General features: G+C 33.1%; 1 pseudogene; it reads right to left on the bottom strand.

The window, feature by feature from the left end:
* The window catches only part of LOC106459830, a 180007-nt pseudogene that overhangs the window by 30505 nt on the left and 127032 nt on the right, over positions 1–22470 (bottom strand).

Genomic DNA, 22470 nt, shown 5'->3' with positions numbered 1-22470 from the left:
TAGAGGAAGTAAATTTAAGTGAGTTTAAAAAAAAGCTTGATAAGGGTTGGCTTTAAGATTTTTTAACAAATTACTTTAATTTAATTTAGAGGATGGAACAGCCGAGATGGTCCAATAGGTCCCATGTTGTCCCAAAACATTATGTTATGTTATCTTTGTTTATGAATGGGAGAAGACATTTAACACATAGTAATGACATAAGTACTTAAATATCCAATTACCATTACAATAGTATACATTTTTAAGAAAATGAAATGTAGTTTAACTTGCTTTATCCTTATTCAAAATGAACTATTACAGCTGTACCAGATAATTTGGATTATTTACTTCTAATTTAGCCTAGTAAAATTTTGAAAAATATACTTGCATTATATACATATAATAGTCATTTATAGCTTCATACACACACACACACACACACACACATAAGTGGTGGTTGTTGTTAAAGCACAAAGCTACAAAATCAGCTATCTGTGCTTTGGTCACTATGGGTATCCAAACCCAATTTTTGGTGCCATATGTTTAGAGACTTACCATTGAGCCACTGAAGGGCACACATATATATTTCCTAAGTATTCAAGGTGAAAAGAGGTTAATGATTATGTTTGTTTCTTTTTTGTAAACCATTGATACAGTTAAGTGAAGTTAACATAATAAAATATCAGTTTTTCTGCTGTTTTTCACCCCAAAACAAATCAAGTAATACCTTTTGTAATAAGAGTCAGGCTGTTACTCAGTATAGTCCATAAATATTTCATGTACAGTCAGTTGTACAGCAAAATTTTGAACTGGGTTTTGTAACAATTCCCACCTCTTTTTTTTTAATTTTTCACTCTTACCTTGCACATCAACTTTAATTAAAAATGCTACTTACCTGTACAGGCCTATATAAACTTACAAAAATATCATGAAACATGTATAATTAAATAAGCACAATATCAAATGTGACTTTCCCTTTATTCACAAAAACTGAATATTTTACATATAATGTATCCTACATGAATCACTAAAACATCAGATAAAGGCATTTTGTATAATTATCATGTTCTTAAGGTGCTTTACTTTAAAGTCTCTTACAAACATTTGGATCTCTGACTATATGTATCATAAAAATGTTGTAAAAGTAGAAGCACATTGAGCATATATACATTTTTTCCCCTTTAGTGAGTATCAGAACATCCTCTTTCCTACTTTACAAAATGTAAAATTTTTCAATACATTCTAAATGGAAATCTCAGATCTTTTCAGGAAATAGAAATATAGCACCAACCTTCTTTTCCTTCAAGGTCTTCTTTACTGATATCTTTTTTCTCCTCTTGAGGAGAAAGATTGCTCAGTTCCTTCTGGTAGTTAGCTTTCTCTTTCCACTCTTTCATACTTCCATTTGACTTCACACTCAAAGCATCTTCCTCTTTCTGTGGATACACTGTCACACCAAGAAAATCTTTTTCCTTGGAACAAAATGGAAAAATAAATACAATAATCAAGAGCTTTCTTTAGGTGAATACACCTTATCATTTTTCAGGACAGAAAAATACATAACTAGGAACACCAATTTGATGAAACCCTCTAAAATCTATGTGTTTCTTTTCATCATACAGTCTTGAAATAGCTATTCCCAAAAATTAATATTTTGTTGATGTACTTTTAGACTTTGAAACATACAAGATCAAAGGTAACACTTGGAAATTTAAAGGTGTAGAAATATTATAATACAAGAAACAAGGCTACAGCTAGGAATTTCTTGTTGTTATCTTAGCTCAAAGCTGCACAATTCCCTATATGTGCCCTGTCCTCCAAGGGGAATCTAACCTCTCCAAAATTTCATGTTGTAAGTCCAGAAAGTTATCACTGACCTACTAGGAGACATCTATGAATTTATTGATGTAAAAATATATATATAAAAAAACAAATTCTTCAAACATGAAGACTAAAGCTAAAACTAGTCTTTCATTTTAACACTATTACTTCTTTATTACCTGCATAAGAGAAAAAAATCTAAGCACAAATGAAAATAATTTTTATTTTATATAGCAGTGTTATTTTTTATAGCCAGTTAACTCTCCTTTTCAATGCACAGGTCAAAGGGCACATGTTAGGACGTTTTAAGAGTTATTTTCAAAATTTAATTAAACAACTTGATTATCATTGTGTGCCAATAATATTGGCATCACAAGGTAGTTTATAACATATTTCAATAAATGTTAATATTGTAGATGTTTTAATTTCTTAATGTGAAAGAAAATGTAAAATAAAGAAGCCAACTATGTTTTTTTGGTGTGTCATATGGCATGTCTTCTTGATCAGTTTATATTTCATTATACCTACTATACAATGTATACAGTGGTTAACAAACTAAAAACTCAAACTTCAGGCATTCACAAGCTAGTACATAAAATAAGAACCTCCCACCTTTTTTTATTTTCTGAGATATCAATATATTTTACAAAGCTACGAGGGTAGACCCACTCACTATTCCATTCTTTTGAAACCTCTTGTCTACCCACATCTACTCTTAATTACCTGTTTATAACCAACAGAAAAAGCGCATTCCAAACTACATAAGTCTGACAGTTGTTTGTAATTAGCTTAAAGGGGATACTTGTAATTTGACTGGAATGTTAAAGTCTATTGAGTAAGTCATTGCTTTGAACAGAAATAAGATTTTTTAATCCACATATAGCTTAGCTAGAAAGCCAGATGTTAACATTTTCTTAAATCAAAATGTATTAATCCCATTAATACTTACCTACTCCCACACTACAACTATTACTTGACTGTTAGAATTTCTTTCCTTTGCCCATCTAAGCATTGGTCAGAATTTTTCTCATTTGCCCCAGTCTTTTATTCCCTACTTAATTGCCCTTAACAATATCTGTCACATAACACTCTCCATCTACATCAATGTGCCCTCAATTCTGGTACTATATATAAGCACCTCATTCAGATAATATTATAACTTTTTTGAGACTGCCCCAATCTGAAGTCTCTAACACCAGCTCTTAGTGGGGAAGTAGGGTAGGAGAGTGTGAAAAGAGGCAAGTATTATTGGAAATACATTTTTGATTTAAGAAAATGTTAACTTCCAAAACATACTTCCCTTCACTCATACTACAGCTAGAATCCCACATTGATAAGGTGGAGGGATCGGTGAGGGCATTACTCATACAAAATGCATCTGCATAGATGGTGTGCCAATAGAAGCTTAGCACCCGAGTGGGGGAACCATACTACATCCAGAATAGATATGCTCTTCACCTGACACCTAAATCTTGTCACTTGAGTGGAATATGGTGTGATCTGTCATTATTAAAGGCCACACCCCAACCAAATAGCCAAGGTTGGAATTATGGGGCCATGGGTCCTAAATCCCATGTTGGTGGCTAGGGCATTTGGACTGCAATATATATAATTTGTGAGTGGATTCCAACCTGTAGCTATACTGAAGTAGACAAACCCACTCCTCAACCTTAAGAAGTCTGAACAGCAACACCCCAAACTCAGAATGATGAGATCCCATATGTCATACATAACCTGAGGAAACAGAACTCAACCAGCTCATCCAATCTGGAATTATGAACACTCATCCTCACTTCCCAACCATGTGGGACAGGTAACTCCACTTGCTCCCGGAATTATGGGGAAGACATGGAACAAACTGTGCTCATCTAAGGACCCACGATGGGACCACTCTGCATTCAGAATTACAAGGAGACAATTGACCCTTTTCCATGAACAATGTACTAAACTGATATTGACAAAAAAAAGAGCCATGCTCAACCTAACTGAATAGTGGAGCATTCAATCTGGTGCCTCTCCTACTGGCATCTGAGAAAAAACATCCAGGGACCTGAGTAGGTGGGCCCCCAACTTTGCCTTCTTTTCAAAGAGTGGAAGAAAGTCACTCAAACACTCTGGAGAAATAGCCTCCGTCCACCACCCAATCAACTGGAAATTGCACATGGTAAGGACTCCCTAGCTCCACTAGCAGGAAATGAGGTGGGTAATGCACACTTGGGAAACAGTGCAATAGGTGAACTAAGTTCCCAAAATTGTTAAAAGCAAACCGGCCCCAATTTATCTTAACATAAAAATCACTTTGCACTCAGAGCAATCAACACTCTAGCTTCATATATTCACAGATAAATTTGTAGCAGAAATATTTAACAAAAGATTCTGATTTTTAGTCAAAAAATACTTGTAATGTTTACTAAAAGCTTGAAAAATTTTGTGAAGATACACAAAACATGTTCAAAGTTATATTATAAAAACTACAATGATCACTTTGGGTCATGTGGTTGATGTAATCCAGAGACAGTAGTGAAAGAGTTAATAATCTTACTCTACTGGACAGGTTAAAAAATAAAAATAACATTATAAAATTCAAGCAAAATTTGATACATATGTAAAAACTTACAGAACTATTATTGTTTTAAATATAGTCCAGATCTAGAAGATTAACACAAATTTAACCAATGAAAACATGCAGATCTCAAAAATATATTTTCCAAAATTCATCCAATCATACTAATCAAAACTTCATACGAAACAAACACATAGTTACAAATAATGTTAGAACTTTATTTTCATGGGTATTAGTATACTTTTAATTGTTCATTATTATCTTTACTTGTGAATATTCTAAGTGATTAACTAATAAGAGAAAAAACATTAAGCACTCAATAATACTCTTACAATACTTCATTTTAACCAATAAGAAGTAAAATAAAACTGACTGCATTTGTATTTTGTATTTATGAAAAAGCTACTAAGGCTATCTGCATTCTGTCATTCACAATTTTGAACTACTGACCAGAGGGGAAAACAGCTAGTCAGCAGCACCACACCACCCACCTTCCATGCTAGGGGATTAACTGCCACTCTTACAATGCAACCACAGTTTAAATTGTGGGAATATTTTATTGTATTGCACAGATTCAAACCTAGCTCACCACTTCAAACTTTACAGCTCTTTCACAGGGGCAACATATGCCCTAAAATCGAGTATGCTGAATAAATTGCCTCATAATTACTTCAAGGTGAAAAGTACTGATTAAGTCTAAAATTATTCACTAATGTGTATTATGAGCATAAAAATACTGATTGACACCAATAAAATATGATTTGAAAAACAAACATGAGTTACTGAATGTATGACAGACTCACTTAATCTGTTCTTTTTACATAACTAATCTTTCATACTAAGTGTATCTGCTATACAGTAGTTTTAAGTATTAATATAATCAAATATTATTATTATTCTACATATATGCACAACAAATATACTGATTGTAAGAATGAAATTTGCCACTAACACATTTCATAATAAAATTACTTTTGAAAATGCTTAAAAGTATTTGCAATGCTAATTAATATATAAAAGCATATTTCACATTTGATGTGTTCTAGTTAAACTGTCAAACAAATTCTGAGGAAATCTAGTAGTTATTTCTTATGTAAGTTTAAAAACTGACATAACTCTAAGTACACAAAATAAATAGTATAATACACAAAATAATATGAACAAGTGGTATAAATGAAGTGAAGTATTAAACTTTTGTAAATAGCAAATGTTTCTAGCTTTACAGTTACTTTAACAAAGATATTTTGTATTTTGAAAACATTAACCATTTACAATTTGCATCACGTTGAGCAGCGATGTGGTTAGTGTGCAGGGACTGTGGATCTGAGGCTTTGTGGGTCATCAATAAAAAAAAAAATCCCACTCCATACTTTTGGGCTGTGGATGCATTATAAGTATAATACTTAAATACCAGTATTCAATTAGAGCAGCCTACAAATTGGTGGTAGGTGGTATTGACTAGTTGTCTTCTATCTAGTCTGTCATTTCCAAATTAAGGATGGGTGACATATATAGCTCTCAAGTTGTTTTATGTGAAATTCAACAAATACCAACAATTTAACTCAACAGGGTTTGTATACAAGGACGTTAAAATATAATACTATATTATTCATAACTAAAGCAGCAAAGGCATTTGATAATATTGAATATATCCAAAATAATTCATTTCTTCTTAGATTTTCAATTTATCTTTCAACAGAAAAATACTATCACAGCTAAATGAAAACTGTCATAAATATTTATTATGAAATAACCTATTCTGTCAAAATGGACACGGCTGAGGTATAATATATGTATTTATATATGACAGTCTCCATGAAATATTTAATTTTTATTGGCAAGATAATTCATCCATATCATTCCAGCAAAACCTAAACATACAATAGTTCAATTAGCATTCAAGAAATCACAATGTGCAAGAAGCTACTCTGAAATAATTTCAACTAGAATAATTTAAAAAAATAATATATTAATCAATGTAATATCCATGTCTTACATATTTATCACTGTTTAACAACTACAACTTTGTTAGACATCCAAAACTTCTCTTTTTCAAAATATCACAAGGTGAAAAGCATGGTCTAAAACATAAATCATTAAAGTCATAGAAAACAAATACAAGGAAATTAAAAATATTAAACTTCCAATATTACTAACTTTCTTTTTGTTGTCAATCTCCTTGTCAGAATATTTATCTTTTGATTCATTGATTTTTGGTGTGTGGACTGAATTCATCACTGGCTTATTGTTAAGTTTCAGCGTCACAGCTTTGCCATCTCCTGAAATAAATATCATAACATTGCTTTTTAAAGCTAAAAATACTGTTGACAGGTTTATCATATTCAACTGCTGAATCAATGCATTCTGATCATTATAAGTTTACATTGTCTTTCTTTCATTGTTCATTTATGACATTATATCCCTTGGTGGCTCAGTAGTAAAATAGAAAAGTTATAATGCTAAAATCCTAGGTCTGATTTAAGGTGGAAACAGCATAGATAGCCCAACATATAGTTATACTTATAAAAACAAACGAACAATTTATGATATTGCACTCTTCTAGTCAGTTTTTTATACAAAATTAGTTTCATTAATTAAAAAGTTACTTTTCTACGTTTGATCTATAGGTTAGCTTACTTTAATCAGGAAATACTGATAATGGTGTTCAGGTATGAAATGTGTCAACCTTACACAAAATATTTTCAAACAGACTCTTGTTACTCAAGTTTTCTCTACTGTATTTAAGAATTAATCTACCTCTGATTCAAACTAAAGATTTCAAGCCAGCTTTTCACTGACTAACTAAAAACTCATGTGAAAATTTTAAAAACCTTAGAAACTACTTGAAATAACTTTCATTAAAGAAACTTTAAAAAAAGAAAATAAACATTTTGAAATAAGGAAATGTTTCCATAAATTACCACAATTACAATTGATATTTCTTTTGTCACATCAATCATAATGCAATGCTGATTAATGTTTACTTTACATAAATGTGTCTATACTTTTAGATTCTTAACTGTTGTGAGTCTACTTGGATGAGCATTGATATCTAATGGGAACACACTATTCTGTAAAGTTAAAATTGTTTCCTAAATAAGTGAAAAATCAGACAGCCCAATCTCAACATTCACTTGTTTAGGAAACAATCCTAACTTTGAAGAATAATGTGCCACCACTAAAGTTTCTATCGTTAATTTATTTTAAGACAGCAAATAAAAGATATGAGACAGTGAACTGAATATTTAGTAGCATAGACTACTTGAAACAAGATATTCACTCTTAACGTTTATGATCCTATTACAAATTATGAAATGTCATCCATGCAGGTAAACTTACTATTTGGCAAAGTACATCATCTGTATCATTAAATATGACTTATGCATCTTTTTGTTTCATAAGGAAAGTTACAAACTGATGAGATAAATGAAAATCAATTAGCAGTAAGGATTAATGTGCACAAGAATGTTGTTTGTACCAATGCTAAAAACTCTTAAGCCAAAAGTTATAATTTTCCTACACTGAAAATGTATTTCTGATATGTACTTATCTCCTCTCACATAAATAGCTTATTCAATTACTTTAGAATTTCACTTGACAAGCTGAACTATCTTCTCTATTACTATTGCACTAGTATTCTGTGCGTGATTTACTTACAATTGTGGCATGAGTTACTGTAATCATTTGGTTTTCTTTCTTCTGAAGATCCACTGTTCTTTATGTGAAAGTGCACTCAAGTTGCTTCAATTACTTTAGAACCACGCTTTGATGGAATAAATTATTTTTGTTATCTCCTTTTCTACTGTTAGTCTTAATATATTAAATGTTAGGCTTATGTCAATCATTAGGACTATCACTTCTGTGGTAGTTAGCTTCATGCCGAAATTATCCTTGTTGTAACTTTACTCTTTTTTTTGCTATTATCTGTCTGCTGCTTCCACTCGTCTCGCACTATTTTTATGTCTATCACTTAATCATCTGCCGCCTTCTATATTCTCAACATCAATGACTTAGAAATACAACTTCCTACAATCGTCTGCTTTTAACTCTTATTATAACAAAAACTAAAAAATAATAAAATATTCACTAACAAAAATAAATTAATCAATAATATCTAAACTAAACAGTCTTTTATATCTGATATAAACTCCTCTTCAAGATAAATATTTACAATATTTCTTTCACTATATACAAAGACTGTCCTTAGTTCATCCACAAAGTCTGCTCATACAGTCTACACTGATATTCACAGTTCCTTTGTCTGTCGCTCCTAGCATAGGGTCTCCAGTTGGGCTTCTCCATAACAGGATCCCTCATCTTCTTCTTGACCTTGTGTTGTCTGAGGTCTGTATTTCCTCATCTATCTGCATGCTGACCCAGTAGATTCTGTTTCTCTTCCCTCTTCATATCAGTCAGTTTGATACTCATGTTAACATCCTTGTACATCTCATCTCTATTCAGTGCCCATAGGTTTAGTAGATCTTTATCTTTTATAATGAAGTCATTGTCTTCAGATTCTACTTCCATGACAGCCACACCTGCCATGTCCACTTGTACATCAATAGCTGTACTCATTAGGTCTTCTTCTCTCCCTAAATACTTCTTCAACAAATTGGCATGGTAGATCTTGGTCTTCCCCTTCACATTCACCTTGTAGTCCATTCTGTTGAGTCCTTCCTTACTTTAGAAGTCTTCCTTTTGTCTAGTTCCTCTAAATTTTTACTACCTGGCATGTTTCCTATCACCAAGTTCTATAGTGATTCCTTGATACACATGGCTTCAAGGTCTCCTAAATAATATGGAGTATCCACCTTTATTTTTGCCATGGGAAACTTTCTCAATATCCCATCAATTAGCACACACAGGTGTACCTTGCCTGTCATCTGATCATCAGATACTACACTGGTTCTTACTGCTGCACTACTGCACCCAGTGTTACAAAGAACCTTCACTTTCTTGTCCCCAACATAGCCTTCACATATTGGCATATTATGATTTGTTGGCATCTCTTAATATTTGTCACATGCTTCCATAACTATTGGCACTGTTGATCTGTTTGCTAACTTAAGCCAACCATTAGTCGTGCACTGATCGACCATGCTTTCTTGAATTGAATTTCACAAGTAGTTTTGATTCTCTTTCTTCTGGCAGCAGCATCCATGGTGGCAGTCACTCTTTTCTAGTTTCTTACCAGCACTGTTTTTGTAAATAGCTCCAGCTGCTTTATGTTGAGATTTCTGCTGTTGTTTGCTGGTAATGGACTTGCACTCCTTTGCAATGTGTCCCATTTTATAACATTTCTTCTCCCTTCTGTCTATTAACCTCCTATAACCTTTGGTAAACTCCTGCTTCTGGTCAGCCATTACTGGTTTAAAATTTAACAGGACATTCTTGGACTTGCCAGTTATACTACCTCCATGGGCTTCCATATACTGTTCTGCCAGCTTGATCATCTCATCTACATCTTTTGGTGCTCTTTCCTTGAGGAACTGTGACATGTCAGTTGAACACATGGTCATGAACTGTTCATGTACTAATAGGTCTGCCAGTCCCTCAAAACTATTTTCACACATGGTCATGTCAGTCCATCTGGTGAAATATCGCCGAAGAAATGCCACAAACTGAAATACAGTTTCTCCAGTGTCTGGTTTAACTCCTCTGAACTTCTGACAAAAAACCTTCTTCAGTAAGTTCATATCGTCTCAGTAAAGCTACTTTTAATTTGTCATAACCCATGGCATCTTCTGGCTTCATGCCTGCATATACTTATAAGCCTTTTTCCTGAAAGAAGTGGGCTGAGACAGACTGCCCAGTCGCCTTTGGTTGAATCCATCATCTGTCCAGGAAAGCATCCATGTCAAATTTAGCCAGCTTGGGTTGGCTAACCCTGACTCCATTGTCATTATTGGGTCCTTCCTCTTTTGGTTGGGTGAGTTTTGCAATCTCAATTTGTGTTCTTATTCTCTCTATTTCTAGTCTCTACTCTCTCTCTTTTTCTTCTTTCTCAATTTATATTCTCATTTTCTCTATTTCTGGTCTCTCTTCTCTCACTTTTTCTTCTTTTTCAATTTGTGCTCTTATTCTCTCTCTCTATTTCCAGTTTTTCCTTTCTCTCATTTTCTTCTCTGTCTTTCTCTTTCTTTTTCTTCTTTCTCAATTTGTATTCTCATTCTCTCTATTTTTAAGTTTCTCCTTTCTCTCATTTTCTTCTCTTTCCTTTTCTTCTTTCTCAATTTATCTCTTCTGTTGCCATTTTTCTATCTATAGTTCTTGTTGTTGTTTAACAAACTTTTGCAGTCCACTGTCTTTTAACCTAAGACATTCTCAAATTTCTATCAATTTATCAAAATTTGACATGGTTAATAGCATAATTGTAATCTATACACTATTATCATTACTACTACAGTTGAGCATATATAGGCCTACTTATTTCTGCTGTTGTTCATGTTTTCTTCTATCGCCTTTTCCACTGTATAATCCTGGCTGTGGTTCACCAATTGTCAGAATTTAAAAGAGCTAGAATCGAAATAGAATAGCTAGAATCCCACAATGAATAGGTGGAGGCACTGGTGAGAGGGAAAAAAGAAGCACCCTTCGAAAGCGTCCAATGGATGAAACAGTCAGATTCTAAGATTTGATGTTGGAAACCACACCACTTCTGAACCAGGTATATTCTTCACCCATCGTAGCAAAATGTTACATATATCGGCGGAAAACAGGAGCACATTCAATTTAGAGAGAACTATGGCCAGAAAGTGATCTGAACCATGCAATATTTATGAAACTCAACCCCAGAAGTTATAAAAGAGGGTAAAATGAAAAGAATGAGCCTCTAGGTGTCTAGAGTGGCTAGGGTGCAATGGACCGTACATGGCAAGTCAACTACATCCAAAACCTATGCTGCTGGGAACCGCCATCCATGTGAGGGTATAATGAGGATCATACCACCGGAAAGTCGACTACAATCCAAAACCTAGCCATCTGGCAGGGGTTGGAAAGAGAATCACCTCCAGTTCATGACAATGCAGATTTGAACAGTTAAAAAATACCTAGTCAGCCACCACACAGCAGGATCAAAACAATGAGCATTAATAAAAGGGCCCCTGAAAAGGAAAAAAAAATAAAAAAAATAACTTACCTAGTCAAAGTCTCACTGAATTCTGATATTCAAGAATGGCTACAGGCAGAAAATGATAACCTGAAGAGCAAGAAAACTGTAATCCAATGTGAATAGTGTGAGATGAAAGTATCATGGGTAGTCCACATGTCTGATTGAAGAAGTAGCTCCAAAGGACAACAAAGATGAAATGCCAATGAAAAGGTAAGGTGTCGAAATGGGTGAGCACACAGAACAAAGTATGGAAGGAAGACAATAGAGGAAAAGAGGTAGAAAAAGAAAAACACCCAAATGGACAAGATATTGGAGAGGTTGTGGTAAGGACTTCTCCAACTGATTAACAGCCCATTATAGCCACCTCCAAGAGCAGCTGATAAGGGTAACAGGTGGACTCCTGTTTGGAACGAGCTAACAGTAGCCAGTTGATCAAAGAAATATGAAAGTGCAATCTGAGAGAATATAAGTGATGAACAAATGCTCTGAATGCCCAAACAAACATAAAGGGCTGAAGCAAGTCTGAAGGGCAGTGCACAAAAAAGAGAAACCACCACATGGAGAATAAACCAAAGAGAGGGTCACGAATGACAAAAGTTTGGGATATGCAAGTAATCATTTGTGACATTCCTCTTTGTCATTGATAAACCTGGAGAAAAAGCCCACCTAAGAGTGAGAAACAGCTCCAAGGTAAAATGGGGCAAATTGAAAATTAGAATGAGGTGGGACAAACCTAGTACATGCCATCAGTTTGGTGCTAGGATAATAAACAGCCTAAAATAATTGTCTGGAAAAAGATGATGAACAGGTGCAATGGCATGAAGAGAAAGAAAATCTTGTATCTCTTCGAACAGACAGGCTGGAGACAGGATCCCAAGTCATAGGGAAGGTAAAGGGGGGTATAAGGGAAAATGAGGTAGAGAAAGAAATAGTAGAACAAGTCCCTTTCATAAAACCCAAAGAACCCATGGAACTGTAGTGAAAGATTGCAAAAGGGTAACAATATAATATAGTCAATCCCCCACTGAACTGGAACCCTCTGGTTAATCTCTGGTACTGTTAGAAACATGCTTATCAATGTTTAATAAAAGAACAAGATGAGAAACCCCTGGAAGGGAGGCAGGGACATGTAGATAAGGACAAAGACAGGAATGGAATAGGGTGTGTCATGGCTCCAACTGCGACAAACATGCAACCAAAGAGGAAAGGGTCAAGTATTGAGGCCCAGATTACACACGCAATTCCAAAGTCTCAGATATATGATTAAAAATATATTTCCACAGAAAAAAATACAGAAATCCCAAAAAAGAATGAGGTGGAAAACATAGCCGAAGGATGGTTGCATCGCAACCAAGAAAATCCCAACTACGGTGAAACCATGCATGTAAAGCGAGAGCCGAAGATGACAAATGAGCCAACATGGAGGTAATAAGAAATCATAGAAAAATGAGGAATTGAATAAAACATAACATACCTGAGAAATTGTCAAAAAATGCCATATTAGACCTAGTTGATTTTGCAGGAGGGGTAGGGAAAAACATGGCAAAATCCAGTGGTATAAAAAGGCTTTCAAATCTTCATTGGTCTGAACAGGTTTGGCTTGTTCAGGAGGATTAGTGGGGCAAGTTCAGCAGAAGAATTTTGATCCATATAACGTTCAATCTCACGATGGATAATAGCAGAGAAATCCAATGACTGGTTTCCCCACCTGCATCCTGTAAAAATAGTGCTTGAGGTATAAAAATTCATTGTAGAAATACACAAGTCAAACAAAAAGTTTTTGATGTATAATATGCAAATGTGATAAAAAAAAAAGACTGGGAAATTTAGATAAATTAAAAGATTTCTTCAATGTAAAGAAAAAATTATAATAATGAAGAAATCCCACTTTGTAAATTAAACTATTAAAATCAAGATTCACACAAAGAGCACCAAAAGAAAAAATGTCTGAACACAAGTACTGCTGAACGAGAAGTGATAGTTCAAAAGAATTGAATAGAGAGAGTCACATGCATCATGAGTGTATGTCACATTCTCATTGGTGGAGAGTTGACACATGGTGATTTGCATGAGAGACACATTGGAATCAGTCAATTCCAATGGAGGGGAAATAGAAGGCTTGTGGAATGTATAAAAATTCGTTTGTATATATACAGGGCAGCACTGAACGAGACTAGCTATTTATGTGAGAAGAGGTAATGTACCATATCGGAATCTACTACACAGTTTTTAGGTAATCAAAAAATTATAAATAAGTTGAAACTCAAAATAAAAGTATTTCTGTGATCAAGTTGTATATATGTAAAAATGTAAATCATGATTAGTAAACTATTAATGTATATACATCCATAAACTTAAGAGTTTTGCTTGAATCACATACAGATAAGGATAATAAGTATGCATAATTTGTCAAGATACATGTATGTAAGAAATTTAGGCCAAAGGCTACTAAAATATGTAATTATAAAGTCAAAGCAAATACATGTCCAAATACCTAAGCATTAAAATTAATTTTTTTCATGTATCTGAAAACATGACTTATTTACTATATTATCATTTCTAGTAAAAAATAAAATACAGCAACAATGTACATGTATTCGCTAAACTTAATTCTATTCAGTAAAATCCACACTAAAGTGTAAAGTTTTCTTTATTGTCTTTTCTGTACATTAACTAATATTACAGAGTGTAAAACATACCACAAATTGCAATCTCTAGACCATCAGTAACTACCATGTCCAAATCTTTGAGTTCCTTAGGGCTTTTCTTTTCCTTCATCTGAACTTGTCCATCCACAATCATGTCTCCAACTGGAGTATAGTCTTCCATGTCTTCTGGATGATCTGGTGTCTGATCTCCAATCTGGTGTCTGGCCTTAGGTCTGATGCTCTGTCCGTTCAGGTGGAAATAGATAATCTACTGATGCTTTAATTGACACCGTCATGATATACAGGTGGTTAATAGATTAACTGTCATTAAACTAATAATTAGTAAACCATTTTCTAAATGCTGCCAATGTACTTAAATTGTAATATAAACAGTAAGAAATCCTTTACAAATCAATTGAAAATTATTATTAAATTTATATCAACCTACAAGCAGTTAAAAACATATAAATGGTCAGAAAACATTCTACATGTAATTGATTTTATTTCACTCATAGAATTTCATATTTTTATATAAAAGTGCTTATAATTAAATCATACTTTGAATATGTACATCTATATTCATCAAAGGTTTTCAAGAATTTTATCAGACACAATTATTAAATTTTAAAATAATAAATATTTATATTTTTTATTATCATAATTAAAGATAATGAAAGTTAAAATAAGTGATGTATGCTAAATAAGTGAACAAAAGAGGAACAACTATAACAAAACTTTAAAATGGAATCAATAAAAATTTCACTGATAATAAATATTCATGTTTATAAAGCACTAATCATACATGAACAAATAAATACATATGCAAAACATAGAAGTTGTACATACACCTATAGAATCAACTGGGTAAACTATTTATAACATACAGAATTGGTATGTTAAGATGTTTTCTACTAACCAAAGGCTTTATAAATGGTTCATCGACAGTATTCTGTAGAGCTGATTTCAGGTTTAATTTATTACACTATGTTACCTTTTTGTATTACTCAATTGCAGCTATATTTTCATAAAATATGTACTATAAATTAATCTGGTTTTAGATTGCAATGGATTCATTTACATCTTTTAGAATATCATTAACATTCTTAAATGATAAATCATAACCCAATTTCTTTAAATTTTACTTGAACCTTTGTGCAAAGTACAGTATCTTGTATATTCTTATATGTGATATGCACAAACAATAAATATATTAATGGAATTGTGCCATTCTAAAATTAAAAACCAAACAAATAAAATAAATACCTTCAAAAGTGCCAAAACATTAGATTTAATCCAGTTAGAAGCTCGAGAAAATCGATTGAAAGCCTCTTGCAACCCTTGTGTGTCACCACCATCTGAAGTTGGTGCAGAGAGATTAGATGCTCCAAAAGAAGAAAGCAGCAGAGCAAGAAAGAGATTCAATACCTAGTAGATAGAAAGAAAAATGTTAAACATATGGTAAGAAAAGTAATAAAACATTATATATAAAAATCATGTTCAAACGATTTTTAAAAGCACAACTGAGTTTAGAAAAGCTGCATAAGAATAAGAAATTTATCTGCAGATTTACTTGGGCAACTAGATGTTATTAATTAAAAATTTCTATACACAGACAGACATTTAAAACAAGACTTGTCTAATATGTAATAGTAAATATTTAGAGCAGTTATCAATAAAGGTTTTTAAAATATCTGTGGGAATGCTTATCTACAATCATTATAAGTTTTGATTAATACATAATGTGGATTTTAAGAAACCTTATAATACATGTCAACTTTAATCCATCAATATGAAATACTACTCTTTATAAACGACATCAGATAGGTGACACTACATATTTGAATGGTTAAGCTTTTACAAACCTCAATACTATTTATTTACAAATTTAATTCAGATTGTCTGTCTATAAGCCTACTACACAGTAAAAATGTTCTCTACCAGATTACCACTTATTATACATAATTTAACTTTGTATACAAAACTGTCATATATACTTTGATGACTTGGAAACAAATTCAAGAGGTGAATATCATTCCCAGAAGCAGGTGGTTATTCTTTTAAGAACTGATTTTGCACATAAAACAATCAGACAACTGATCAACTTAACACCTCATGAATTAAGTTTCATTCAAAATCGGAAAAATAATTTATGACTTTATACTGGACAAAGTGAGCAACAAACAATATTTTATTGAACATGGGAGTTTGTGCAAATAGTGATTGAAACAAAATTCAAGAGTTACATAGTTGTGTATGTAAACTTGTGAAACAGTGATGACTAACCAAGTACCACATACTGTAATAGCAAAACCTACACAAAGTTATGATTAACTAAAGATGAATAAACACACATTCATAAATAGATGAAATTCAAGTAATCAATAAATCAAATTATAACAAATTATTACAATAAATAATGAGTATTCTTTAAAAACACTTCTTAGAAATCAATACTAAACTATAAAACCCTTAACATCACCAGCTAAGTATTGCAGTTTTGAGCCATCTATAAATCAATTGGCTATCATTCAGAACAATCACTGATGAACATTGTGATGAATTTTACAATTCTTGTAGGCTAATTTCAGAATTTATATTAAAGCCTTCTTTGTTTGTTTGTTCTTAAAAACAAAACTACACCATGGGCTATCTGTGCTGTGCCCCCAACAAAAATCTTCATAATGGTAGTAATTAATATAACAAATACTGAATGTTATGTTTTGTTTTCACATTCCTATGGCAGTAAATATAATAAAAAAATTTTAAGATTCTTTTGAAACATTAAAAACGTTTTCTACTATTTACAATTAAAAAGAATACAATGTTAAAATCATTACACAATAACTAGTTATTAAAAACAGGGACATGTTCAAAATAAGACTACATATGTTTAGGTGTCCTAGACATCATCTTCAGAAGCAATGGTAAAGGTATGGTTGGGACCTTTTACCCACATAATCATTTACATACCAATAATGCCATCTAGGTTTAAAAACACCTGTCCAGTACTTAATTATTTCTTGACCTGGACGAGCTTTCTTGTTTAATACAATATCTTTGTTTTTTCCATTTCAATAGTTTCTCCGATATTTAATTCAATTTTATATTCTACCTGTTTTATCAAATAAGTGGAGTAACACAAAGTTGATAAAACAGGTAGAATTTTAATTGATAATAGTTGTTTTACACGAGTGTCACTTTAAATAATTTAACATTTTCCAACCTATGAAATTAAGTTACTGATCTTTCTAGGATAAAGATGAAATCTCTGAGCAGGAGTAGGTCAAGGAGTGCATGTCACAACCTTTTTTATGGAGTAACATTCAAAATTTAACTAAACAACTTAATTATCAATGTACATCAATAAACTTGGCATCAAAATGTAGTTTATAATTCAAAGTTTAATATTATATGAGGTTTAATGTCTTCATTTAAAAGATAATAAAATAAATTTTCAATCTACACTTCTCTGTATCAAATGACACGTTTTTGCTCTTAATTTCCCATTGCAGTCTTTTTTACCTCTACATGACCTCCTAATTTTCCATAGAATTTCAAACTATACTATACATATCCCCAAACTAAACTGTTGATTTGTAGCAACAGGGGTTCTGCTTTATGTATATATACACAATAAAATGAAGGCCACATGCCACACTACTCCAAATGCATCCTGTTTTCAAGTGTTAATAATTCTCTATGTTAAGTGCTATTGAATTATTTGTAACTAACAGAAAAAGAGGATTTCAATTTATGGAAGACAGTGGGACATAAAGCCATTCACATAAACAGTTTTAAAAACTATGCCATCACTGTCTTCATTTGCAAAATTGGAACTTGGCTTCACCATATACACAAATTATTTAAATGGCTTCTAGCTTAGTTAAAAAGTTTGATAAAGTATCTTAGCTTTAAGGACATTTTACTCTATATTCATGGCAATATGTTGTATTCTAAGTTGCATATATGAATTTTAAAAAAACGTTTGGGACCACATTTGAAAAAGACAAAACGTCAGATGTAAGGAGTAAATTTCTTTTTTTTATTGTATATTTTATATCTATTTTTACAAAAGTAACTAAAATATAAAAAAGTAAAAAGTTAAGTTAGATAACAAAACATAATTTAAACAAACAAAATACTCTGTAGCATGCATCAATGGTGTAAGGCATGCTTTTGCAATTGGAGCATGTGTGCTGGTGACTTGATCATTTATTTACACAAAGTTGTCTGGAATAATAAAAGAGCTATCACCATATTCTGAGAGGGTCTAATAGCAATGGTAAAAAAATAAAAGTACATGAAAAATCCATTAGCTTTGGCTGTAAAAATAAATAGCATAATTGTTTGTTACCATGTGCAGTTGTTATACAAATTTATATTTATGTTTTGCTACATGGTAGTTACAAGGTCAGTCAAATTGACTGAGACCAATAGTTGGTGATAGGGTATAGAAAATAATATATACAAAAAACTTTTGATATTCATTTAGTAAGTTCTAGAGGTTATGCAAACGAAATTTGAAAACTGTTATAAAAACATATTTCCCGAAAAGCTACTCACTCTCCAAGACTTGAAAAAAACTCACACCTCTACACTTTTATATATATATATATCTAATATATATTAGATATAATATCTTGCATACTCTTTATGCAGTAATCCCATGAGCACTAGCATGTGAAAACAGGCTCATTCTTTCCTCCTTACTGCTTTTCTTCAGACATGATTTTTTCATTAGATTTACTGGCATTTTGTGCTTTTTTGTTACTGTTCATCACATAGTCTTTCCTTAATTTTCTTTATTATATGAAAGAGCAACACTAAATTTTAAACTTCTCAGTAAGGACTTTTATTCCAATTATCTTCAATTTGATTTGATTTTAATCAACTTTGTATGTTTGGGACACATGCCTCACTGTTTAATCCAACATACAGAGTTCATCAAGTATTCTTCAAGGTCATCATTAAGCTATGCACCATTGTCATACCTGGTTCATTTTCTTTCTTATAACAACAGAATATAATAGTAATAATAAAACAAAACAAATCTGCCTTTGAGACATCTTGAGTAGGTAGTTAAAAAAAAAAAGACTTTATTACAAATGTATAATGTTTCGGGTAGTTTATTTCATCATCAGTATCTCAGACTCCCTTGTGAATCTTGTTCCCCAAAATTTTTTTCTTTTAGTTTAGGGATCTCTTTCTTATTCCTTTTTCTTTCTCTCCATCTACTCGTTATCTCTTACTCGCCTTCTCTGTTCATTCTCATGCTTCACATTATTTTGTAGGCTTTTCATCACAACCCTATCAGCTTTACTGGAACAACTTGCACATACCTAATTTTCACTTTGCCCTCAGTTTTCTTCCATTTTGCTCCAGTTACCTTGGTTTCTTTGATTTTGAGCTGTACTTTTTGTCATGACATAAAAGAATAATATATTTTTGTGAGTAAATATTTTATTATTGTTTAGTTTTTGTTATAATAGGAGTTAAAAGCAGACGATTATAGGAACTTATGTTTATAAGTCGTTGATGTTGAGACTATCAAACGGAGTGTGCAATATACTGGCTTCTAGAATTTAGAAGGTGGGCAGATGATTAAGTGATAGTCATATGAATAGTGTGAGATGAGTGGAAACAACAGACAGACAATAGATGAAGAGAGTAAAATTACAACAAGAGAAAGTTTGACATGAAGTTAACTACCATAGAAGTGATAGACCTAAAGTTTAATATGTTACAGTAAGACTAACAGTAGAAAAGGAGATAAGAAGTAGAATTATTCCATCAAAACGTGGTTCTAAAGTAACTGAATCAACCTGAGTGCACTTTGACAAAAGGAACAGAGGATATTTTGAAGAAAGAAGACCAAACAATTACAGTAAGTTGGTAACTCACGCCACAATTGTAACTGGATCACACACACAATACTAGTGTGATAGTAATAGAGAAGATAGTTCAGCTTGTCAACTGAAATGCTAAAGTAATTGAATAGTCCTAAGTGGACTTTTGACAATAAGAAGAGAACTATACACATAATGTTTGTGATATGCCTGTAATCTCTATTGTGTGAAGAGTTTATTATACATATGTTTAACTTGTTCCGAATATATATTATATTGAAAATAAGTGAAGTGCGTGCTGTTTATTTATAGTTGAATTTATCACTAACAAGTCACAGACACCTACTGTAGAAGTATCCTAACCTCAACAACAACACAATATATATTTATATTATTAAGAAGTATAAGTAAAAGCCTTTTATTTTGACAATTGGCCAAAAATATATATATTTTTAATTTCTGACACTTTTGTGAGGCTGCTTTATTACTTTTAACTCTCTAAATCTCCTTTGTATGACCTCTGTCTTGCACCTTTTCTTTCTTATATGGTGTTTAGGAGGCATTACTTATATCATGGTATCTTGACCTAATACAGCTCTCCAGCAGCCATCTCCTTTCACTTTGGTTTCTTTGGAAGAGGGCCAAAGAGAGTTTCCCTTTGTATATGGCTCGGAAGGGGTGCCCTATCTTTTGTTCCTTGTCCTTTTCTAACTATCCATGGTCTGCTTTATTTGTAGGCTGTCCATCACTGGTCTTGGAGGTAACTTGTTTATGGAACCACCCCTCAGCTCCAATCTCTGCACACTGGTGGACTCCTTTTGCTACTCCCTATTGGGTTTCTTGGGTGCTTTTCTCAGGTATTTTTCTGAACTTCTACTCTTTACATCTTTATGCTTCAAACACCGTGGGTCAATTCTTCCATCCCATTTTGGGGTTTTACTCTTTTTTTCATATTATTCCCATGTAAATGAAAAGTTGTTGGCCAAATAAGGAATGGTCTCACTTGATCCAATATTGTTCTTTCCTTAGTTCCAAATAGGAAGTTTCTCACTTTCTGATGGTTAGTCTCCCCAGTGACTGATGGTGGATTCTTGATCTCAACATTATCTTCACATTTTGCTTCTTTTGGTTCATCCATAATGGTTCTAGATTTCATTCTCAGTCCTTTCATTCGATTTGGCTATGGCCCCATCTTTTTCATAAGGTCCATTGGATGTCTCCTTGACGGTTACATTCTTACACTTTGCTCCCTGTGTGGTCATTCTGACCCAGATAGTCTCCTTTGATCTGTACAGCCTATTCATTATCACCCAGCTTCTCTTTTTTTCTAGCCATTGATGGCCCCTGTGTGCAATGTTTTAAGTGGAGATGTAGACAACAGTGACACAGTATTCCATTACTTACACCACAGGAACGTTTCACCTACCCTGACTTTTGTCACCATTCTTCATTCTTTGCAGTGTCACTGATAGTGAGATGTTTATTTTTCTGTTTTTGTTTTTAAGTCTCACAACCATCTTATTCAACACCCATGGGGTTTTCCACAAGACTACATTGGTGGTGTTTATATATATATATATATATCTTACAAGTTTTTCTGCACTTGGTGAGAAAACAATAGCACCAGGCGCATGCCTGCCCTTACATCTAGCTTGCACAGACTATCTTTAGTCTCAATAACCCGTTGCACTGTCTCTGTGTGGGGCCTAATTGCAGATGATCATGCCTGATCACAACAGTCCACTTACCTCTTCAATGTTCTCTCCTACTTGAATTTCTCACCTCCCCGTATTTTCTAGTGTAGTATGGGAAAATCCTTGCTTCCCCAGTCCCAAGTGAGTTGGGAAGACAATATAGGGTATTTTATTAGGTGATGCACTCCCACTAGTACAAGATTGAGTGGACACAGCCCTTGTTTGAGAAGTAGGGCTGGGATATTACCTGGTAATGTAGTACAGGACACCCCACTACATTATGAACAAAGCCAATCCCAATGGTTAAGTCCAGCTAGATAGGTCTTGGGTTCAGCTCAGGTCAGAGGTCTTGGATACCTGATTTTTGTGATGAATATCTCATGTAAACATTTCTCTAATATGTAATGGCCTGACTTATAGCCCTTGCCACACTACACATTCATGCTTAGCTGTCTACCTATGTGATAATGGACAGTTGAGTGCTCTGCCATTCTGCCCACATTAACACCAAATAAATGATTATTCTCATAATATCGTTTACTATACCACCTCTACTGGTTGAAGAGTATTCTCTGCTTGAGATGGGTGTGATCTCCCACCAAGTGCTGCTCTTTGAGGCTACCCCCAGCCTTGTATCCACACTCTATGGGTTTTTCTTTTTAATACTGTTTTTACAATGTGGGATTCTACCTATTGGTGGTGTAGAGTGGTGAGTAGCATTTCTGAAGTTAACGTTTTTTTTACTTGAAAATGTATTTCAGGTAAATACTCACTTCTCTGCACCACCTCCCTTCCTTTCTCCTATTTG

The sequence above is a fragment of the Limulus polyphemus genome, unplaced genomic scaffold (assembly GCF_000517525.1).
Source record: "Limulus polyphemus unplaced genomic scaffold, Limulus_polyphemus-2.1.2 Scaffold666, whole genome shotgun sequence".
Classification (NCBI taxonomy): domain Eukaryota; kingdom Metazoa; phylum Arthropoda; class Merostomata; order Xiphosura; family Limulidae; genus Limulus; species Limulus polyphemus.
Note: the sequence above shows the minus strand (reverse complement) of the source record. Positions and strands in the feature narration are given on the sequence as shown.